General features: G+C 35.4%; 1 pseudogene; it reads right to left on the bottom strand.

Annotated features, from left to right (window-relative positions):
* LOC142336965 (uncharacterized) overlaps positions 1-19,705 on the bottom strand; it is a 38,000-nt pseudogene extending 18,295 nt beyond the window's left edge.
* Between the last annotated feature and the right edge of the window lie 1,105 nt (positions 19,706-20,810).

Here is a 20,810-nt window from a genome sequence, read left to right as displayed (position 1 = left end):
CTATATTCCCAACCACGACAGCACGGAGGAATCCGGTTTTGGTTTCTGTGTCGACGCTAATAACCTTTATGGCGGCGTAATGCAATTAGAGAAACTACCACTCGCCGACTTTAGGTTCAACACAGAGATTCAAATTTAAGAGATTTTGGACGCCGCCGATAACGCTAGCATTGGATACTTTGTAGAAGTCGATCTCTCTTACCCGCCGAGTCTTCATGATGAGCACCGCGATTTTCCGTTGGCGCCCACAAAAGACGTGGTTGAAGACGAGTGGTTGAGCGATTACCAGATCGAATTGAAAGAACAGTACAATCTCCCATCTTCCAAAGTAAAGAAACTCCTGCAAACGTTCTTTGATAAAGAGAGATACGTGGTCCACTACAAACTGCTGAAACTCTATGTCCAACTCGGCTTGGTAATCAGAAAGGTTCACAGAGTGCTTCCATTTCGACAAGAAAACTGGATATCGCCATACATTACACTAAATAGTGAAAAGCGGCAAGTTGCGTCAAACAAGTTTGAAGAGAACTTTTATAAACTGATGAATAAAGCAGTTTATGGTAAAAACTGTGAATCCAAAAGACGCAGAAATAAAATAACAATTGCACGAGATGCAGATCATGCGCTAAAGATAATATCCAGATTTGAGTTTGATCGCTTTATGATATTTGGGGAGAATTTAGCAGGCTTAACCACACGACCGAAGTCCATTTATTGGAACACTCCCACTATTGTGGGAGCGACTATCTTAGATCTCGCAAAATTCCACATGTACTTATTCCATTACAATGTCATGCGCCCCAACTTTAACTGTCGCCTTCTTTACAGCGATACAGATAGTCTCTTTTATGCGATAAAAAGTGACGATTTTTATACAGAGTTATCGCAGAAGCCTCAGTCAGTATTAAGTCATTTTGATTTCTCAAATTACCCACCCACTCATTTTCTTTACGATACCACTAACAAAAGAGTCGTCCTCAAATACAAGGACGAATTCGCCGGTGACTAAATTACTGATTTTATCTGTTTGAACCCGAAGCTGTACTCCATCCTGTCAAAAAGTAAGTTTATTCTCTCATAAAACAAGTTGCTAGTTGTTGTATAAAAATTCGTATTGAGTTAATAGGCATCTGGAATCGTTCTATGTTTACATAGGGTGTTAGTAATCATAATAGCACATAATATATTTCTCATTTCTTTCTTTCTTTCTTTTAGGTTGTCGAAAACTTTCAGCAAAAGGGGTTACGAGGGCCGCACAACAACATCTTCGCCACGTTGACTTCTTAAACACTCTCAGCACTGGAAACCACCTGCGCTCAGAGAACACCAGGATTGTGTCCGACCACCACAGGCTGCAGACAGTTACTACAAACAAAATTTGTCTGTCAGCTTTTGTTAAGCGCTATATACTACCAGATGGCATAAAAACCCTCCCGTTTGGCCATTATGAAATTGGCAATTATGCTATCGATGAAATTGATTGGAATAACGACGATGTGGAATGGGATTATGACGATTTTAGCGCTTTACTTTTGAACTCGAGCCCAGAGTGGGATAACAGTTTTGTTGTACCACACTCCTCTCCAGATACCCCCACCACCCAAAGCTCCAACACATGGCAACCACCAGACCCCGGTTTTGTCGCCGCTCAGAATATAAATGATTCCGATATTGAAAGTAGCGATATCGTTGATTTCGATGCCAGTTTCGAAGAAAACTCTACGCCCGATAATCCGTTCATTAATTTTGAGGCAGAAGAAGCAAGTGAAAGCGAGTCAGAGGGCCCAGTGTGCAAAACTGCAAGGCGATATTAGAGTGCATATTTAAATTTAATTGCCCAGAGAGAGAGACACGCAAAACTGAACCAGTATTGATTTTGCATGCAGTGTGAAAATTGGTTTTAATTTAATTTGTTTGAGTGTTTTGAAATCAAAAGCAAGCGGCGAGACAGAAAGCGAAGTTAAAGGGAAATAAGGGCGGCAGAATAAGGAAGGGAGGGGAAATAAAAGAGTCGAAATGGAAAGATTCAGTAGGAAAGGGAAATATAGAGCGGCGGAAAGATTTTATCCCGCCTATCCTATTCCCACTTAACCGCCACTACCTATTATCCTATGGTTAAGAGTCGAATGATAACCCCCCTTTTTTTACGTAGGTATTATATACTACTCAGCTGCATGGGCTGAAAAAATTTGAACTGAGCTTCAGTAATTGGTTATCTTTTTTGCGCAATTTTATTCTCTAGGTTGACTTTTTTCCGTTTTTAGTACCGGTCTAATCATTTGATATCCAACAGTGCAGTTTTCAGATATATTTTTTCGGATTGGCTTATGCAGCAGATATTATGTTTTGTTTGAAAAACAATAGATTGTTTCCTGCCAGAACAGAGTTGATGAATTCCTCCTATGTGAGGCAAAGGTTGTACGACCAGAACCACATCATCAGATGACAAGTTCAAACTTCCAGGGGCTGAGCTCATCAGACATGCATCTATCAAATTCCTGAACCCCATCTTGATTGCTTTCGGAGTCCCAGAAGTACCAGAGGATAGTAAGAAATGACAAATGTCTATCAGTTCATTTGGATCATACTGTGGAATTCTGCTCTGTGTCAAATAAGTGCATTCTAGTGACATCTGGTACCCATTGCCATTGTGACTATCTGACTTCATCACTATGATATGAGTCAGCGATGGATGTCGAATTTCCTCTCCAAATCTGAAGAAGAGTTTATTGTGACTACGTTAAAATCAAATTAATTAAATATTTATTTTAATAATTTTTACTGACTGAGTTCCTGGTTGCGCCAACGGAGAATTGGGGTATCCAACGCAACATTAACTTTAATTCTGTACTAGTCCAGGTCGAGGTCCCAGACGGAGAGTCGCTATGTCCAGACCGTCCCAGACACAAAGTGTCTACGTCCAGACTGTCCTAGACGGAAATTGTCTATATCCAGACTTTCCTACGTTCTTCAGACTTTCGTGCGTTTATGTCCAAACTTTCGTGCGTTCTTGCGTGTTTACAGACTATGTAAATTTGAACGCACAAAACCCCTGTTGTGCGTTCATTTGAGTATAAACATATCGACTTTCCGTCTGGGACTGCAACTTGGCAGTCTATTTGGTTATTCCCTGTTGGCGAATAACAAATGTTAATGTAAAGAATTCATTAGCAAATACCAGAAGGCTTTCACTGAACAACCACTACAAATATTGGCTGATTTGTTGACAAGAGGCGAATAAAAATGTTTTTAACGGAGAAATCTGTCTGAATTATCGGCTTAAATGCACTGAAATGTGCTTTATTACTGAAATTATTGTAGAGCGAATTAAATTAATTAGCGAATGCACAATTTTACTACCTAATTATGAAGTTAATGCGGTGAATGTGCTGGAAATATGAAAGTTCAAAGCCAAAAGTTAGCGTTGGTCTACATAATTTTGGCGCTTTCAATGCATTCACAGCAAGCTATTAATGTCAAATCTAACGAGTCTAATCTAGTGATGGGGGTGGGAGAATGCGCTGAATAATGTTCAATTCATCAAAAAAATTGTCGCGAAGAAATTTTTTACTCCAAATCGCACCCCACAACAACAACCAACAGAGGACCACAACCGCGCCTGGGTTGCACATTCCTAGTCGTCATACAGGGACCAAACAAGAACTCATACAGATCATAACGTATTATTCAGCACAATCCTTGCATGGATCCAAGGAAATAATGTATGATCCTTGTATGATTACTAAGAATTCATAAATGTAGATGTATAACTATCGGGATATCATAAAAAATCTTAGTATGGTTATCAGGAAAACATTAATCCTTATTCTACTTTTTAACTCTTTCATTAGACACTCGCCAAACTGACTCCAAGTCAGTTTATGCCTAACCACACCAGAACCCACGCAAGTATTTCGTAAAAAACTTGAGCTTAGTGTAAGCTGAGATACAAGATAAAATTTTCTGTTTTTATTTTGCATAAAATTCTGTTTTTTACACAAGGCATAGATATTTGGAACCTTTTATGGGAATTTGGTTAAAAGAATTAATAAATAACATGGACAAAATAATAATTCGATTAGCCTTGGACTGTTTGATACAGAATTTCGAAGGAACATTCAACGTTTAATGTTTCATGTTTTCTGATTATTAGGATTTGTTCACAACAACGTTTTGCAAAATTAAAAAAGATTTCAGAGTTCTGAAATCATACAAATCATATTTTTATCTTTTATGACTATTACGAAACATCTAAGACATTGTATGTATACCGGGAATTTTGTATGATTGTCAATCCTGATCTGTACATACTAGTAGTAGTGAAAATGCCTGGTTTGTAACGGGGGGGGGGACCTGTCCCCCCGTTACAATTCAGGCATGGCCTTTTTTAGGTATCCTTTTCGAAAACTTGTAAAATTTCTCGAAAATTTTGTTTCTCGAGGTTGGGAAAGACTTGTAATTTTTTTGAGAGTTTGGTATTGTGAGAGTGGTGGAACTTGTAAAAATTTTGGAAAAAAATTTTGGTGGGGTGAATGAGTGAAACTTGTAAAATTTTTCGAAAATTTTTCGAAAATTTTATTTTTCGTGGTTGACAAGACTTGTAATTTTTTTGTAAAATTGGTGTTGTGAGAGTGTTGGGACTTGTAAAATTTTTGGAAAAAAGTTGGTGTGGTGAATGAGTGAAAATTGTAAAATTTTTCGAAAATTTTGATTTTTTTAAAAAAATTCTGAATCCTTTTTCTAGTCTAATGAGACTAATGAAGGACTGAAAAGCGAAATTGACTAACCTGATGGAATACTGAGGTGAGGGAAGAAAAAAGATAGTTTAAAATTGATAAGTTTCCGTTCCAATGTAAGAAATTTAATAGTTTTGCGAGTCTGAGACCGCACAAGTGGTATTAATTTTATGGGTTTTATTGCCCATATGTTTGAATTAACAAGCAAGTGTGAAGTAATGAAATTGGAAGTTTGTTGAATTTCAAGCCTGGAGAAAAGTTTTATGTAGAGTTTCGAACTGAAAATAGCGCATGAGAATGAATAGGGGACAAAATATCGCGAAAATTGACTGAAAAATAGAAGAAATTGGGGTTTAAAATTTGTCTGAAAATTGGTTAAAAAAGTGATTTTATCGCTTCATTACTGTGTCGGGAAATGATTGATATTGGGGTCAATTGAATTTTGGAGAAAGTGCGGGTTGAAAATAGTTTGAATGGAGCGCTTAAGGTGTATTTTTGAAGCCATTTTGCGTCAAAAACAGACAAAATTTTGAAAAAAAAGTGCAAAAATTGGTGTTTTTTGGTAGTAAAAAGTTAAAAAAAAAATTGTTTTTCGCCGCCAATAAGCATTTTTATACAATTTAAAAACTGTTAAAATATGGTACGAGAAATACTGTCAAGGAATCGGGTTTTTATTAAATAGTATTTAGTGGTAACTTGTAACTACATTTTTTGTATTTTTTGATGAAAAAAGGCCAAAAATGTGCAGAAATTGTCAATTTTTGAGGTAAGAATGTAGAATGAAATGTTCTATGCTAGTTATAAGGGAGTGGACAACAAAGTTTTATAAGGTGAAAGTTTGCTCGAACAATTAATAAAGAGTAATTGGGTGTTGTTTGCATGTTACTTTTTGTTAAATTTTTGTTTTTTTTGGCATTTTTTGACAAAAAAAGTGAAAAAATCGATGTTTCTTGGGCGATCAATGTAGAATAAATTAATGGTTCTTAGTTGAAACGCAATTTGCAATGAAAGTTTGTCATTTAATAGCTTGGTGAAACAAATGATAGTGATTAATTGGGTGCTGAATATATGTTTTTTTGTTACTTTTTATGTTTTTTAGTTAAAACTATCACTATTTTGCGAACCAAATGTTATGAAAGAACAGTCGGCTAAAATAGCTGACGTCCAATTGTACAGTTCTCAGTGTGCAAGGTCATTTTAATTATTTGCGCTGAAATTGTGAATAAAAAAGTTTGAGAGATTAAGAACAAAAAGGACATGATTTGGGCAATTTTGCCGGCGATTAACACATTTATGTATCTACGAAGACTTCTTTTAAGTGTTCATGTATGACTTCACAACATGGTAGACAAAACTTGGGTGTGGCAACCATAAAACTAGGCTGAGTTTGAGTTTGAGTTCTATTTTTGGCTTATCTGTGCAATCGACCTTGTAAAGCCAAAGTGAGGAAAAGTGGTCTTATATAGTTTTATTGGTAGTTCATTTTCTTTAGGATTCCATTGAAAGCAAACCGTGTTTCCTAAATTTCTCTTACTGAGTGTTGATACCATTAAAAGCGTATTTCTTGTCCACAACGGAAACAAAGTTATGACTGAAAAACTTTCCTTTAACGATAATAGTGACTTTTTCCACGAATAATATGAAGTGCTTTTTTTGCTAATATTTGATACTTGAAATAAGCTGAATGATTTGAGAATTCAATTATAAAATAGTCAAAATTTATAAAGTCAGCTTCACAAAAGAATGTCACACACACAAAGCAATATCAACAAAGGAATAAGTTTGATTTAGTTTTCATAATTGAGATCGATTCTTCGTTTCTTTGGTGCAAAACACTTGCTCACGGGTGGAGTCGCAAGGCTTCCACTGCTAGAAACATCATCTGGTTTGTTTTCGGTTTTGTTTTCAGGTGTACAGGCAATTGTATCCTGAACCATGGCAGGTGTTGGTGGTTCGCTAAAAGTTTGTGGGCTCTCAATATCTGGTTCCATTTTCCAAATGCTTTCGACCAGTTCAAGATCTCTCCAGTAACCTTCTTGATTTTCATACAGCGGGATTTCTTTCACGTCATAATCGTAAAAAATTTTTCGTACTCCATCGTCCAATGTGTCTGGGTCAAATACAAACTCTCTGACATAAGAAGTTACAAAATCCAACAAGTATTGAGCTCCTTTCATAAGGCCTTTTTCAAATCGAAATGACTGAATAAAATCGAAAATCACAATAGGCACCGCCATGTGATTTACTGTAACCCACTCATCTAACTGATAGTCCTGCTGTACAATGATAACAGTTTGCTTTCTGTAAGTCTCGTAAGCAATTGTTCGGCTGTCAGGCGTCGATTCCGCCTTTAGAATGATGGCTAGAAGAGACCTTAGAATTAATTTCTTTGGTTGTGGTAGAATTTTGGTAATCGAATTGAACAATTGGAATCTGTTGTCAAAATCCAGGAACAGTTCTGCTAATTAAAATTTTGAATTGAGCAAATGAAAGTTGAAGCGAAAGTTAGGAAATGAAGAGTTCAGTTATAATATTGATTTAAGGCGTGATCAATCAATTCCTTCCGTTTTTGTTGTAAAAGGTTACTCAAATTGCTATTACACACAAAATCATTACACTCAAAACCTGGTGTTTTAAGTGAACCTTAGTATACTATTCGGTTTAACCTTTCTAATCTTTCCGTGTTAGCTATGTTGCATGTACACACCTAATTTTATTACTTTCTTATCTAGAGCAATTAATCAAAGCAGTATGTTGTTCAAATATCAAACAGCGTTCATATGGGCATATGGGTAACGCTATATAGATCAAAAGATATATAAGGCTTTAGGGTTTGTCTGGGTTTTAACATGTGTTCTCGCAATAAATTCCCTTTTTAGATAGGACGAAATCACTTCAACATACACTTAACGAAGTTTTGTTAAACTCCCGGGTTTATTGTGCTTTGGATCAAAACTTGACCTCTCTGAGTTTACGCTACCTTTTGTGCCTGCAGACCGCTCGAACGTATTTAATACTTTCTTATCAATGGTAATCAACAGTACAACGTATTGTTAACATTATATGTGTACATTTTGTGTGTATGTGTATCTGTGTCTATGTGTGGTTATTAGTGTATTATATGAACTATTTATGAGAATACAAACAAACTAACACCAGCAGGAAATTCTTTTATTGCTTCCTTATCTTGAAACGGTTTCAAAGGAATTTGCTTTTGTATGATCAAGGTTAAGTATGTGATTAATAAATCAAATCCCTTTTTGTCTGTTTGTAATATATTGTTTTCCCAACCCAACTCCATTTTTTGTTTATTTCCAATCATTTTAATGCGCAGCCAGACTAGCGAAAAGAAGGTATGCGTCTTGAAAAACCAATTGTATGCAGAAACTGTTTGAACAAAATTCACGAGAATTATTTATCGGTTTCATCAAAATACCCAAACAACAGTGTAAGGTTAAATTATTTTCTGGCTACAAGTGAATACTTTAGTGAAATTCAGGGTTTTGATTTTGATATAGCGCTAAAATTGAGGCCCTATGGTGGTATTATCGGCATAGATAATTCTTCAGTAGATAAATACTTAAAAATCTCAAAAGTTTTACGATTGCACGCTATTTTACACGACGCAGGTGGTTTCATATACGAAATATATAACCAAGGACCTGGTTACTCTTATATGCTTCCGTGGAAAAGCAGCAACTGTTTTAGCGGACATTTGTCGGGAATATTGTTTTGCTTATATATAAAGGTTTTACATCCTCCAATTTTTCATTTATTGGAATGCTGAGCAGCAAAACAGTTGTGTTAGACGTTGAAGGGTTCCGTCACAGAAAAGAAAAATTTATTGTTAAAGAACTTGGTGTTTGCACCGAGGACTATCTTGACTGCGTGTCATTTTTACCTCCAACAAGTTATAGTGAGTTAACAACTCAACAAAAGCAATCTTTCAGTTGGTTGACTAGAAATTTACACGGCATTGAGTGGGACACAGGAAACTATCCCTATATTTATCTTACACAAATAATTCAAAGCGTTCGTTTGAGGAATCCGGGTGCAATATTTTACGCTAAGGGAGAGGAAAAAGTAAAATTTTTGTCAGATTTGCTTGAGTGCCCTATCATTGATCTGAATTCACTCGCCTGTCCTTCGATATCTGTGAACTATTTTACACAAAACTGTCAAAATCATTCAAAGGGCAAAAACAATTTCAACAAACATTGTGCAAAAGAAAAATCCATTTTCTATTTCAACTGGTTAACAAATGAGAGAGGAATTGACGAAAGTGGAAGCACCCTTGTCACCGAGTTCAACAATTTGCGCTTTGATTACGGGGGACGGGAATCTGAGTCTTTCAATTTCCAAAGACGAAACCATAAAAACCGGAAACCAGTTTTTACAGAGAAAAGTTAAATTGTTGCTGACTGAGGACGATATTCGCTCATTTACTCATTTAGTATACTATATTGAACCTTTTCTTCAGTGGAGAAAGCAAAATGTCAAAAACTCAACCCAAAGTCTGTCCTCCGAGACTCTTACTGATGTCGAAACACCCGGTTGGTGAAGAAATAGACAAGAACGATCCTTCGCTGCCAAAGGAGATTCAGCATTTGGTGAAGGAAGAAAGAGTACACAAAATTGTTCATTATGACAAAACTGAGAGACTCCCGGAGTGCTTTATGGTTCATATGAAAGACTTTCTAACTGAGTTCAATTGCTATGAATTGTTTTATATAAAGTGATTTTCTAATACATTTTTTAAAACAATTTTATTTTGTCTAGAGATGGAGGGAGTAACAGTTGATCAAGTTGACGCTGTTGTAGAAGAAAGTTTTTTTGAAAAAGAAAGTAGCAGCGAATCTTCGTGGAAATTTTGTAATCAAACAACGTTGCCACGGTCAGAAGTTGTATTTTTCGTTCAAATGTTTGTTATTTTACTGCTGATATCACTTTGTATTGTTAAATTAACCATTTTAAAACCAAATTGTGAAGAAACTTCAGTTTGGATATCAATATTGTCAAGTTTAGTTGGATACATTTTACCAAATCCAAGACTATGAATAAAATTATATCTACGCAAGATAGGGTCTTCATGGCCGTTGTAGGGCCTTCAGGTTGTGGCAAAACAGAGTTAATTTTCAAAATGCTAAGAGGAAACACATTTTACCCAAAATTTAACAACATTATTTTTTTATACAGAGAAATGCAACAAATATACATCAAAATGGAGAAAGCACTTGGTGTTACGTTTAAAAAGTACGCCAATTTAGAATTTTTGAATAGCCTTGCAAACTGTCTTCTGATAATAGACGACTCGTGCGAAGAAATTTACAATGACAAAGAATTTGTTAAATTGGCCACTGCAGGGCGTCACAAAAACATTAATGTTATTTATATCAAGCACAACCTTTACCAACAGAGCAAGTGGTCTCGTACAATAGACTTGAACACGACACACATCATTTTGTTCAAATAAGCCCGTGATATTCAACAAGTCGAATTTTTAGGTAAACAGTTGAACCTCGTTAAATTTTTAAAACACTGCTACCAATTTGCAACGAAAGAACCGTTTGGGCATTTGCTTATCGATCTTGATCCAAAAACTTCTGATTGTTTACGATACTGTTCAAATATTACTGAGCCAGGTCCATCAATTTTCTATCTTCAATCTGATAAAGCAGAAACAACTCCTCTAAACAATGAAAGAGAAAAAATTATCTATACTGAAGCAAATGGTGCTTTTGCAGCCCAAACAGTTAAGGAAATATTTGCGTAGTTGTGATAGTGATGCTATACTGGTTTTGTGTGAATGTCTTCACAATGTTTTACTGGGCCATGTTAGAGTGAAAGTAAGAGACTTAGAAAATTACAGACACATATTTGAAGGCGTTATCAAGAAAAAGTCATCAATGGATAAACGGCGAGCACTTTTACTAACAAAAACCGGTTTCGAACTAATTCAACTCATTATTAAATTTTGTTTCATCCATTTGAGTTAAGCAATGTCAACTGCTGAAGAGTTTATTTTGATTCCCAAAAATCAGTTTATGAAGGAGCAACCATATTCCTCACAAATTCTAAATGATCCCAGAGTTCAGCATAGAGGTGCTCAATTTTCGTTTTTGAACCGTATGCGACCAAATGAAAACACTGAGAAAGAGAACCAAGAAATATTGGATACAAGGGAAACAACTGATCCTACTGAGTTGTCAAAAGTACATGCAGACAAAATTCTTCAAAATCTCAATATGCTAGCGTCAGCAAAATTTACCAGGACGGAAAAAATAGTTAACCTCATTAAAGAATCAAAAAAAGTTGTTATAGACGAAAATGAAAATAAATTTCATTGTTGACGGAACCGCGACAGGAATAAATGTCCCCATTTTTCTCTATGATTTGCAGCAACCAACTAAAAAAATAAATAATCCAGATTATTTCAAAATTTTAGAGGCTTTGAACATTAAAGAAGACTTGGTGATCAACAGTAATGCTAAAATTGCGATCCGGAAAAGAACTCAAAGAGTTACCAAACAAAAAAAGAAAAAGAAAACTTTTGTGCCAAAAAGAATCAAGCACAAAGAAACCAGCCAATTACTTACAGAGGAATCCTCAGAAGCCGGAAGTGGTTTCGAAACCTCAAAGGAAGACAGAACTCAGCAAGAGAAGGACTGGGAGTCTTTCGACGAATGAGAAAAAATTGCTTGAGTTAAAATACACGAAAGGTCCCGCAGCATACGGAAGCATAAAAAATTTACAAAAAAGCACAGAATTGAAACCAAGTAAAGTGAAATTGTTTCTAGAAGGTAAAAATGCCCACACAAAGCATAAGAAATATAGAAAAAGGTTTCCAACACTGAAAGTTATTGCTTATGACATAAACGAGATTTGGTCATTAGACTTGGCTTATGTGGATAAATTAGCAAAAGAGAACAAAGATGTAAAAAATTTGTTGGTTGCGGTGGACTGCCTCTCACGCTATCTACGAGTTAAACCCTTAAAATCAAAGTACGCCACAACTACAGCAGATGCGTTTAAGAAAATGATAAAGAACAAGCAACCTAAAAAAGTGTGGGTAGATGCTGGAACAGAATTTAAGGGCTCATTCAGCACTCTTTGTCAGAAAAATGATATTGAAGTTTATAAAACTTTCAGCGAGAAAAAATCAGCATTTGCGGAAAGAAATATACGTTCGCTCAAAAATTTGATATACAAGTATTTAGAAGACAAATGGACATACTCGTATATTAATCAATTGCAGAGCTTTGTACAAACCATTAACTCTAGAGTCAACAGAGTAACGAAATTGGCGCCGAATAAAGTAACAAAGAAAGACGTTCCTTATTTGATATCATTAATTTTCAATAATTCAGCAAAACTAGTTCGCCGACCAAAGTTTTACGTTGGGGACTTTGTGCGAATATCAAAAGCGGATCTTCCTTTTAGAAAAGGATACAAGCAAACATTTACCAACGAAGTGTTTGAGATTTACGATATACCTACAACAAATCCACCTACTTATAGTCTCATTGACGCATCCCAAGAGCCAGTCAAAGGAAAATTTTATGAATTAGAGTTGGTCAAAGTTAGAGACAACAGTAGTGAAATAACAAAACATGAATGAATTCACCGTTCACTTAGTCTCATCAGCCTCTATGAATATTTTTCCTCAAAACACCTTGTCTTCTTTCAAAAACTATTTCAATGAAGAAATTAATTTGGAAGGGGATTGGCGAGTTGCTCTAAGTGAAATTATCTTCCCAGCAAAAATAAATCAAGTGAACAAAAGTGATTTGAAGATATTTTCCTCTGAAGGTCTTAAGTTTTATGAGAAAAGTATTCCATTTGATGCTGTCTCCAGACCATACGGAGGAGAACGAGCTATTATTGGAACTGGTTCCTATGAAAACCGTGACCATCTTTTGAGATCCTCAAAAATAGCTACTGGATTGCCTCATTTTGACTTTCAATTTAACAAAATCAACGGAGTTTTATTCCTCTTTTTTGGTAAAAATGAAGGAATTACTTTTCTGGATAAGGAAATTCCAAGCATACTAGGTTTCAACGGTATTCATGATGGGTCTGGTTATCATATTGGATACAAGATGTTGGACACTTTTGAAAATCTGACCATGGCAGATGACGAAGAAAAAACTTTTGTTGGCGATTATCCTTTTGATTTGTCTGCAGGGAAGCAACTGATTTTTATTTATGTTAACATAATTGAGTATCAATACGTAGGTGATACTAAAGCTCCTCTTATTCGAGTCATTGATTCAAAACAACGCCTGAAAAACGGTAGCCCCTGCGAAATAGAGCCAACACAAAGAATTGTCTTCAGCAACTTGGAATACAAAAAGTTATTATCAAAAAATTTTCAGTCAATTGAAATTCAATTGCGGACAGAAACCGGACAATTAGTTCCATTCGCTGGAACAGGAAATGTTATTTTGACATTAAATTTTAAAAAATTCGAATAAATGGAAGCCTACTATCAACAGCAATCGGTATCACCATACTTTTCAGGACACTATCGCCAACGAGGAAGTGGTTTTGGGGCTTCAGCAGCAGGTATTGGTAGAGCCGCATTACCGATTGCAAGAAAGTTTCTTTGGCCTGTAGCCAAAAAGATTGGACGTGAATTAATTGTTCAGGCAGCTCCTGAGCTGGTAGAGGTTGTCACAACGAAAAAGTCTCCAAAACAAGCATTAAAATCGACTGTGCAAAAAACTGTAAGGAAACAAGTGGGCGGATCAAAAACAGGAAGAATGCGTAAATTAAAAACTAACGGTGAAAATCCAAAACAAGGCATTCGTAAGAAAAAGCCTTTGAGGAGAAGTCGGTCAAATATCTTTTCTAAAGTTCAAAATGATTACTAATTTACTGCCCGCAGAGGCAACACACACCACACTTGATTTATTTGAAAAACAGCCTCTGCTTATTACTTTTGACAATGCTTTTACTCAAAAAGTCGGACCTTCCTACTCCCCGGACGGTCCAATGCTTGAGTTTGAAGTTTTGGGCGATAGGAACAATTTCATAGATTTACAAAAATTTCTCCTTGAAATTAAATGCAAAATCTCCCGAAACAATGACGGCGATTTAAGGACAGGAACTGACGCTACAAATACAGACGTGCCATACTTTAGCAACAACGCATTACATTCTTTATTTTCAGAATGCACTGTATCTGCTAACGGTGTTAAAATTTCCAACACAAACGGAAATTATGCGCATAAAGCATTCATTGAAGCGGAATTTTCTTCGGGAAAAACTGCAAAAAACACATGGCTAGCTTGTCAGGGATATTATTACGAGGATGAGCCAGCTAAAATTGATGGCACCGACGGTCGCGCGGACGACGTAGCGGCCAGAAAAGCTCTTGTTGCTAATTCCCAGGAAAACTATTTCATTGGAAAGCCGGCAAGTGATATTTTAACTTGTGATAAACACCTGCTTAGTGGTGTTACTCTGCGAATTTCATTTAGAAGGTCTACAAATGATTTTGCTGTAATTTCAGAGTCAAACAAACATTACAAAGTTAAAATAATTGAAGCTAATCTCTACGTCAGAAAAATGACAATAGCGGATCATGTTTTGACGGCAATTGAAAAAACTCAACTAAAAACACCTGCCGTGTATCGCTATACAGAAGTATTGCCACGAACTTTTTTAGCTACAACTGGAATAAGAAGTTGGAGCCATGAGGATATTTTCTCGAAAGAGCCTGTACGACGTATGATCATTGCAATGGCAACAAATCAAGCATACCTCGGAACTAATCGCACTAATCCTTTTCACTACCAGAAATTCAATTTGAGCCAAATTGTTGTTTATAGAAATGGTCAACCTATTGTTGGAACTCCGGTCTCAACAACTTTTAACCACCGCATTTACTTCAATACTCTGGAAGCCTTGGATTTTCTTGACAAAGGTGGGCATGGAATAACTCTGGACAATTATCCCAATCATTTTATTCTAGCTTTTGATTTAACTTCAACGCAAGAGGCGTCTCATGATTTCATTCATCCAGAACTTACAAATTGCTCAATTTCGGTTCAACTTACATTTGACGGAGCATTGGCAGCCAACGTAGAAATTTTATTTCTGGGCGAAAGAAGTTCAACGTTTTACGTTAATTCGGAACAAAAGGTGACAAAAAACTCAATTATCACCTACCCCACCGATGGATAGTGATGAAATACGCTATTTGTTGGGAAAATGTATTCATTTAAAATATTGTTTTTACGGAGTTTTTGCAGCGGACAATTTCCCAAAACTAACAAGAGAAGGCTTTATTATAGTTAATGCTTCACCAGCGCAATATGAAGGAAGTCATTGGATGGTTATTTTGTTCCGCGAAAACAAAGTTTATTTGGCTGACCCGCTTGGAATCCCCATACAAAACCACCAAATATTGTATTCCCGTCTGGTACAGTTTTACAATGAAGTAACCCAAGTACTCAAACTTAAGCCAGTTCAGAATCAAAACTCAAAACTCTGTGGACTTTTTTTGCATTTATATTGCGCATATCCTTTATTGTTGAATATGAACGATAATGATTTGCTACGCTTTGCTAATCATATGCTCTAACATTTTTTAATTAACGGTTTTTTGCTCAATACTTTCCTCAAAGACAACAGAGAACACAAATATTAATTAGAAGATTTCGATTCCATAATAAAATTTATCAAAATGAAACTATTGTCAACATGCAAACAACCATAGCCACTATTTAATATATAAAGTATTTTGGAAAGCTCACCGTATAGACCACCATTATAAATACTATAGAATCTATCAATCGTACAATTAGGCAAAAAGTCAGTTTGAGTTTGAACATTATTAGTAAAAACACAATCAACGTTAGGTAGTTTTCGCTTAGAGTTTGCAAAGTTCAATTGGTGTTGCTCGTTGTAGTTCACCGCTTCGTCAATTTTCTTCATTATTTCTCCACGAAAAACTGTATTTGTCAAATTAGTTTTAATAAGTAGTTTGAAACAGGGGAAGAGACAGGGTATAATGAATGGTTTGGATGCTGAAGGCTTGAAAGAATCAGGAAGTTGATCATTGGAGGCAATAACATGATAATGAAATCCAGGTACTTTACAATAATCGTCATTCAAATGCAAGCTGTAGGCAAAGTTCTTTGTTACTGTATGGTCAAATATAGGCTCGCTTTGACATATAAAGTAGCGATATTGTTTGGCAAACTGACGAAAATATTCCGGCGTGCGCTCAACCATTGCCTCCACCATTTTGCTAATTAATTTTCTTTGTCACTTTCACTTGCTTTATGTGCAACTTTTTGTCGTGATTTTTTTGCTCTTCCACCTTCGTACTGGGCTCGTTCTTCGAGATCACTTTCACAACCAGTTCGCTGCCTTCGTTTATTTTTCTTTGCGGTTCCTGGAGACGATAGATCTTGAATGGTGTTTATTTTCTGGCCGAGAAGATCGAATTCAGCAGCTGACAGAGTTATTCTTTGGTTAAAACGAAATTCCTCGGAGTCTTTTTTGAAGAGTCGTAGAGTAATATATGTTCCCGTTGTTTCGTATGTTTTCACTGAAGCAACAACAAGTCGTTTGCTAGAGCACGAAATTTCGTGGTAAAAGTCACTATTATCGTGAAAGGAAAATTTTTCAGTCATAACTTTGTTTCCGTTGTGGACAAGAAATACGCTTTTAATGGTATCAACACTCAGTAAGAGAAATTTAGGAAACAGGGCTTGCTTTCAATGGAATTCTAAAGAAAATGAACTACCAATAAAACTATATAAGACCACTTTTCCTCACTTTGGCTTTACAAGGTCGATTGCACAGATAAGCCAAAAATAGAACTCAAACTCAAACTCAGCCTAGTTTTATGGTTGCCACACCCAAGTTTTGTCTACCATGTTGTGAAGTCATACATGAACACTTAAAAGAAGTCTTCGTAGATACATAAATGTGTTAATCGCCGGCAAAATTGCCCAAATCATGTCCTTTTTGTTCTTAATCTCTCAAACTTTTTTATTCACAATTTCAGCGCAAATAATTAAAATGACCTTGCACACTGAGAACTGTACAATTGGACGTCAGCTATTTTAGCCGACTGTTCTTTCATAACATTTGGTTCGCAAAATAGTGATAGTTTTAACTAAAAAACATAAAAAGTAACAAAAAAACATATATTCAGCACCCAATTAATCACTATCATTTGTTTCACCAAGCTATTAAATGACAAATTTTCATTGCAAATTGCATTTCAACTAAGAGCCATTAATTTATTCTACATTGATCGCCCAAGAAACATCGATTTTTTCACTTTTTTTGTCAAAAAATGCCAAAAAAAACAAAAATTTAACAAAAAGTAACATGCAAACAACACCCAATTACTTTTTATTAATTGTTCGAGCAAACTTTCACCTTATAAAACTTTGTTGTCCACTCCCTTATAACTAGCATAGAACATTTCATTCTACATTCTTACCTCAAAAATTGACAATTTCTGCACATTTTTGGCCTTTTTTCATCAAAAAATACAAAAAATGTAGTTACAAGTTACCACTAAATAATATTTAATAAAAACCCGATTCCTTGACAGTATTTCTCGTACCATATTTTAACAGTTTTTAAATTGTATAAAAATGCTTATTGGCGGCGAAAAACAATTTTTTTTTAACTTTTTACTACCAAAAAACACCAATTTTTGCACTTTTTTTCAAAATTTTGTCTGTTTTTGACGCAAAATGGCTTCAAAAATACACCTTAAGCGCTCCATTCAAACTATTTTCAACCCGCACTTTCTCCAAAATTCAATTGACCCCCATATCAATCATTTCCCGACACAGTAATGAAGCGATAAAATCACTTTTTTAACCAATTTTCAGACAAATTTTAAACCCCAATTTCTTCTATTTTTCAGTCAATTTTCACGATATTTTGTCCCCTATTCATTCTCATGCGCTATTTTCAGTTCGAAACTCTACATAAAACTTTTCTCCAGGCTTGAAATTCAACAAACTTCCAATTTCATTACTTCACACTTGCTTGTTAATTCAAACATATGGGCAATAAAACCCATAAAATTAATACCACTTGTGCGGTCTCAGACTCGCAAAACTATTAAATTTCTTACATTGGAACGGAAACTTATCAATTTTAAACTATCTTTTTTCTTCCCTCACCTCAGTATTCCATCAGGTTAGTCAATTTCGCTTTTCAGTCCTTCATTAGTCTCATTAGACTAGAAAAAGGATTCAGAATTTTTTTAAAAAAATCAAAATTTTCGAAAAATTTTACAATTTTCACTCATTCACCACACCAACTTTTTTCCAAAAATTTTACAAGTCCCAACACTCTCACAACACCAATTTTACAAAAAAATTACAAGTCTTGTCAACCACGAAAAATAAAATTTTCGAAAAATTTTCGAAAAATTTTACAAGTTTCACTCATTCACCCCACCAAAATTTTTTTCCAAAATTTTTACAAGTTCCACCACTCTCACAATACCAAACTCTCAAAAAAATTACAAGTCTTTCCCAACCTCGAGAAACAAAATTTTCGAGAAATTTTACAAGTTTTCGAAAAGGATACCTAAAAAAGGCCATGCCTGAATTGTAACGGGGGGGGGGGGGGGGGACAGGTCCCCCCCCCCCGTTACAAACCAGGCATTTTCACTACTACTCATACTTCTTAGCAGAAATGTTCCAAAAAAGGGTGTATACTCTCCAAAGCTAAACTAAACGATAAAAAACCGGGATCTTTTTTGCTGCCCCCCCCCCCCCGCTTAATTTTGCACCCCCCATTTATGCATGCCTAAACATACTGTTAAAGTTAAGTAAGTTTATTCATTAACATCATTAACATATTTGAACAATATGGTATTATTAAAAGCTAGCATAGCTATGGTTCGAAAGTATTACGTATTTCAAAAAAAAATTGCTGCATATAACGTAAACATCAATAAAAATTTCGTTATTATATCATTTTTGGTGTTATGGGCTACAATAAGGGCTCGATTACAAAATTTTTATAAGGAAACTATTCTAAAAGTGCCTTCAATCTACCTAGTCACTCTTGTTTCAGTTAAATGCAAATACGTTCTTACAATTCAGGAAAAATTAGATTTTGGGGTTGCTATAATAACGACTATATAGGGCTGGGGTGGGGGCGCTAGCAAAAAAGATACAACATCGTTTTGAAGATCAAATGCAATGTTTTGACACTTATTCATCTAAGATCAAGGTATTATCGACGCTAATATAGGTAAGATTGACGTTAAAAAAACAACGACATTTTGTTTTTAACGCCGACTGCGTTGATCTTACATAAAATACGACGCCATCACCACAAGTATACGTTTTTCGTTTCACAGAATTGACATGCGGTGTGGGGAGCGTCAAAAAATATACCGTTTGTAACATTTTTCAGACACAATCAGGACTGTCGAACACGTGGTCTCAATGTTCCTCTCGCACTCTGGCCATGGTGACTTAGGATGAGTGGCTGAGAGGACACAGTTGTTCAAGTAGGAGGCGAGGAGGATTGTGAGCCAATCAAATCCATTCTCACTCACAATGTGAACAATGGATCCTTCACACACTCCAAACTCTCTCTTCAGCTGAGATGAGACCTCTTCTCCTCTCCTGTACAATTCCTCGTAAGAGAGACTTCTCTCTGACAGGGACTCGATCACTCTACTCTCACGATACTCTCCCAAGAATATATCAGACAAAAAGTGCTTCATGCTTTCCCATTTCTCTGATGCGTAGTTGTATTCTCCTAGAGGAGAATGAAAAACAGATTCCCCATCTGCGCAATATAAGGGTTTCATGGTCATACAAAAGAGATTAGCAACGTATATGCGAAAAATAACACGAAAACTCAAATTCAACTGAATTAGATTTTGTACTTTGCTGATTTTGCGTAGAATAAAAACGACAGAGGTTGCTTATAAGTTAATGCAAAGTCTTTAAATCAAAGAAACAAACTTTTGTCAGCTTCAAATCACAATTTGTGTTCGATTGTGAAAAGATAAACATTGGTAAGTTGGTAATCCTTTCTGATAATCAAAGAAACGAAGAGACATAGTTATGTGATTAACAGATAATTTTGCGTGAATGCACACTCTAATCAAAACTCAATGTAAAATAGCTTTGTTAAAACCAAACACGCTAATACGTTAAATAGCACCAGATCTGTTTGCTAATGAAAGAAAAATTTGAAAGTTATCATACTTTATTAATTTTTGATCGCAGGTATTTGGAGACATTCTGATTAATTTGTCTGCCCTCTAGAGCTGTTCAAAAGTTAATTTGAACTCATTCTATTAATTAATTAATTTCACACTTCTAACAGCTCCCAAATAATTTATCTGAGGACATTAATTTATTTAATAATTTATTTAATCATTAAATCATTAATCTTATTTAAAACATTCTTCAAGAGGGAGTTTTTTCACGGGAATAACTGGCATTATTGGACGTCAAAAATGTTGTATCAATGTTGTGGTAAAACGGAGATCAGATAAACATTATCCAACTCTCAAAAACAGGGAAAAGTTTTTGGTTTAATTTAAAATCTCTTCAATAAGATTCAATAAAGGCTCCAATCATTTTTCTCATTCAAACTTATTTTAACAAAAAAAATTTTTCTCGTTGCACTTTTCTTTCATGAGAAAAATTAAGGGCGACGTGTTGAAAAGGTATTACCAAGGCGGATACTTGTTCTGAAGGGTGAACAGACAAAACAGTCCCAGTCAAAACAGTCCTAAGAAAACAGACAAAACAGTCCCAGACAAAACAGTCCCGGACAAAACAGTCTCAAATAGCAAAATATTCCCAAACAAAACAGTCCCAGACAAAATAGTCCTGAGAAAACAGACAAAACAGTCCCAGACAAAATAGTCCTGAGAAAACAGACAAAACAGTCCCAAACAAAATAGTCCGAACTAAATATGGAGTCAAACATATGCACATCAGTTATTAAAGAAACCTCTTAAGTTATTCATTTGATTGTATTTTCTTTGAACAAATATTAAGTTGACTACAACTTAGTTTTAGCCAAATTATGTATTTTGAAACAAATTTTTGG

This window comes from Convolutriloba macropyga, chromosome 3 (genome assembly GCF_964194025.1).
Source record: "Convolutriloba macropyga chromosome 3, txConMacr16.3, whole genome shotgun sequence".
Classification (NCBI taxonomy): Eukaryota; Metazoa; Xenacoelomorpha; order Acoela; family Convolutidae; genus Convolutriloba; species Convolutriloba macropyga.
Note: the sequence above shows the minus strand (reverse complement) of the source record. Positions and strands in the feature narration are given on the sequence as shown.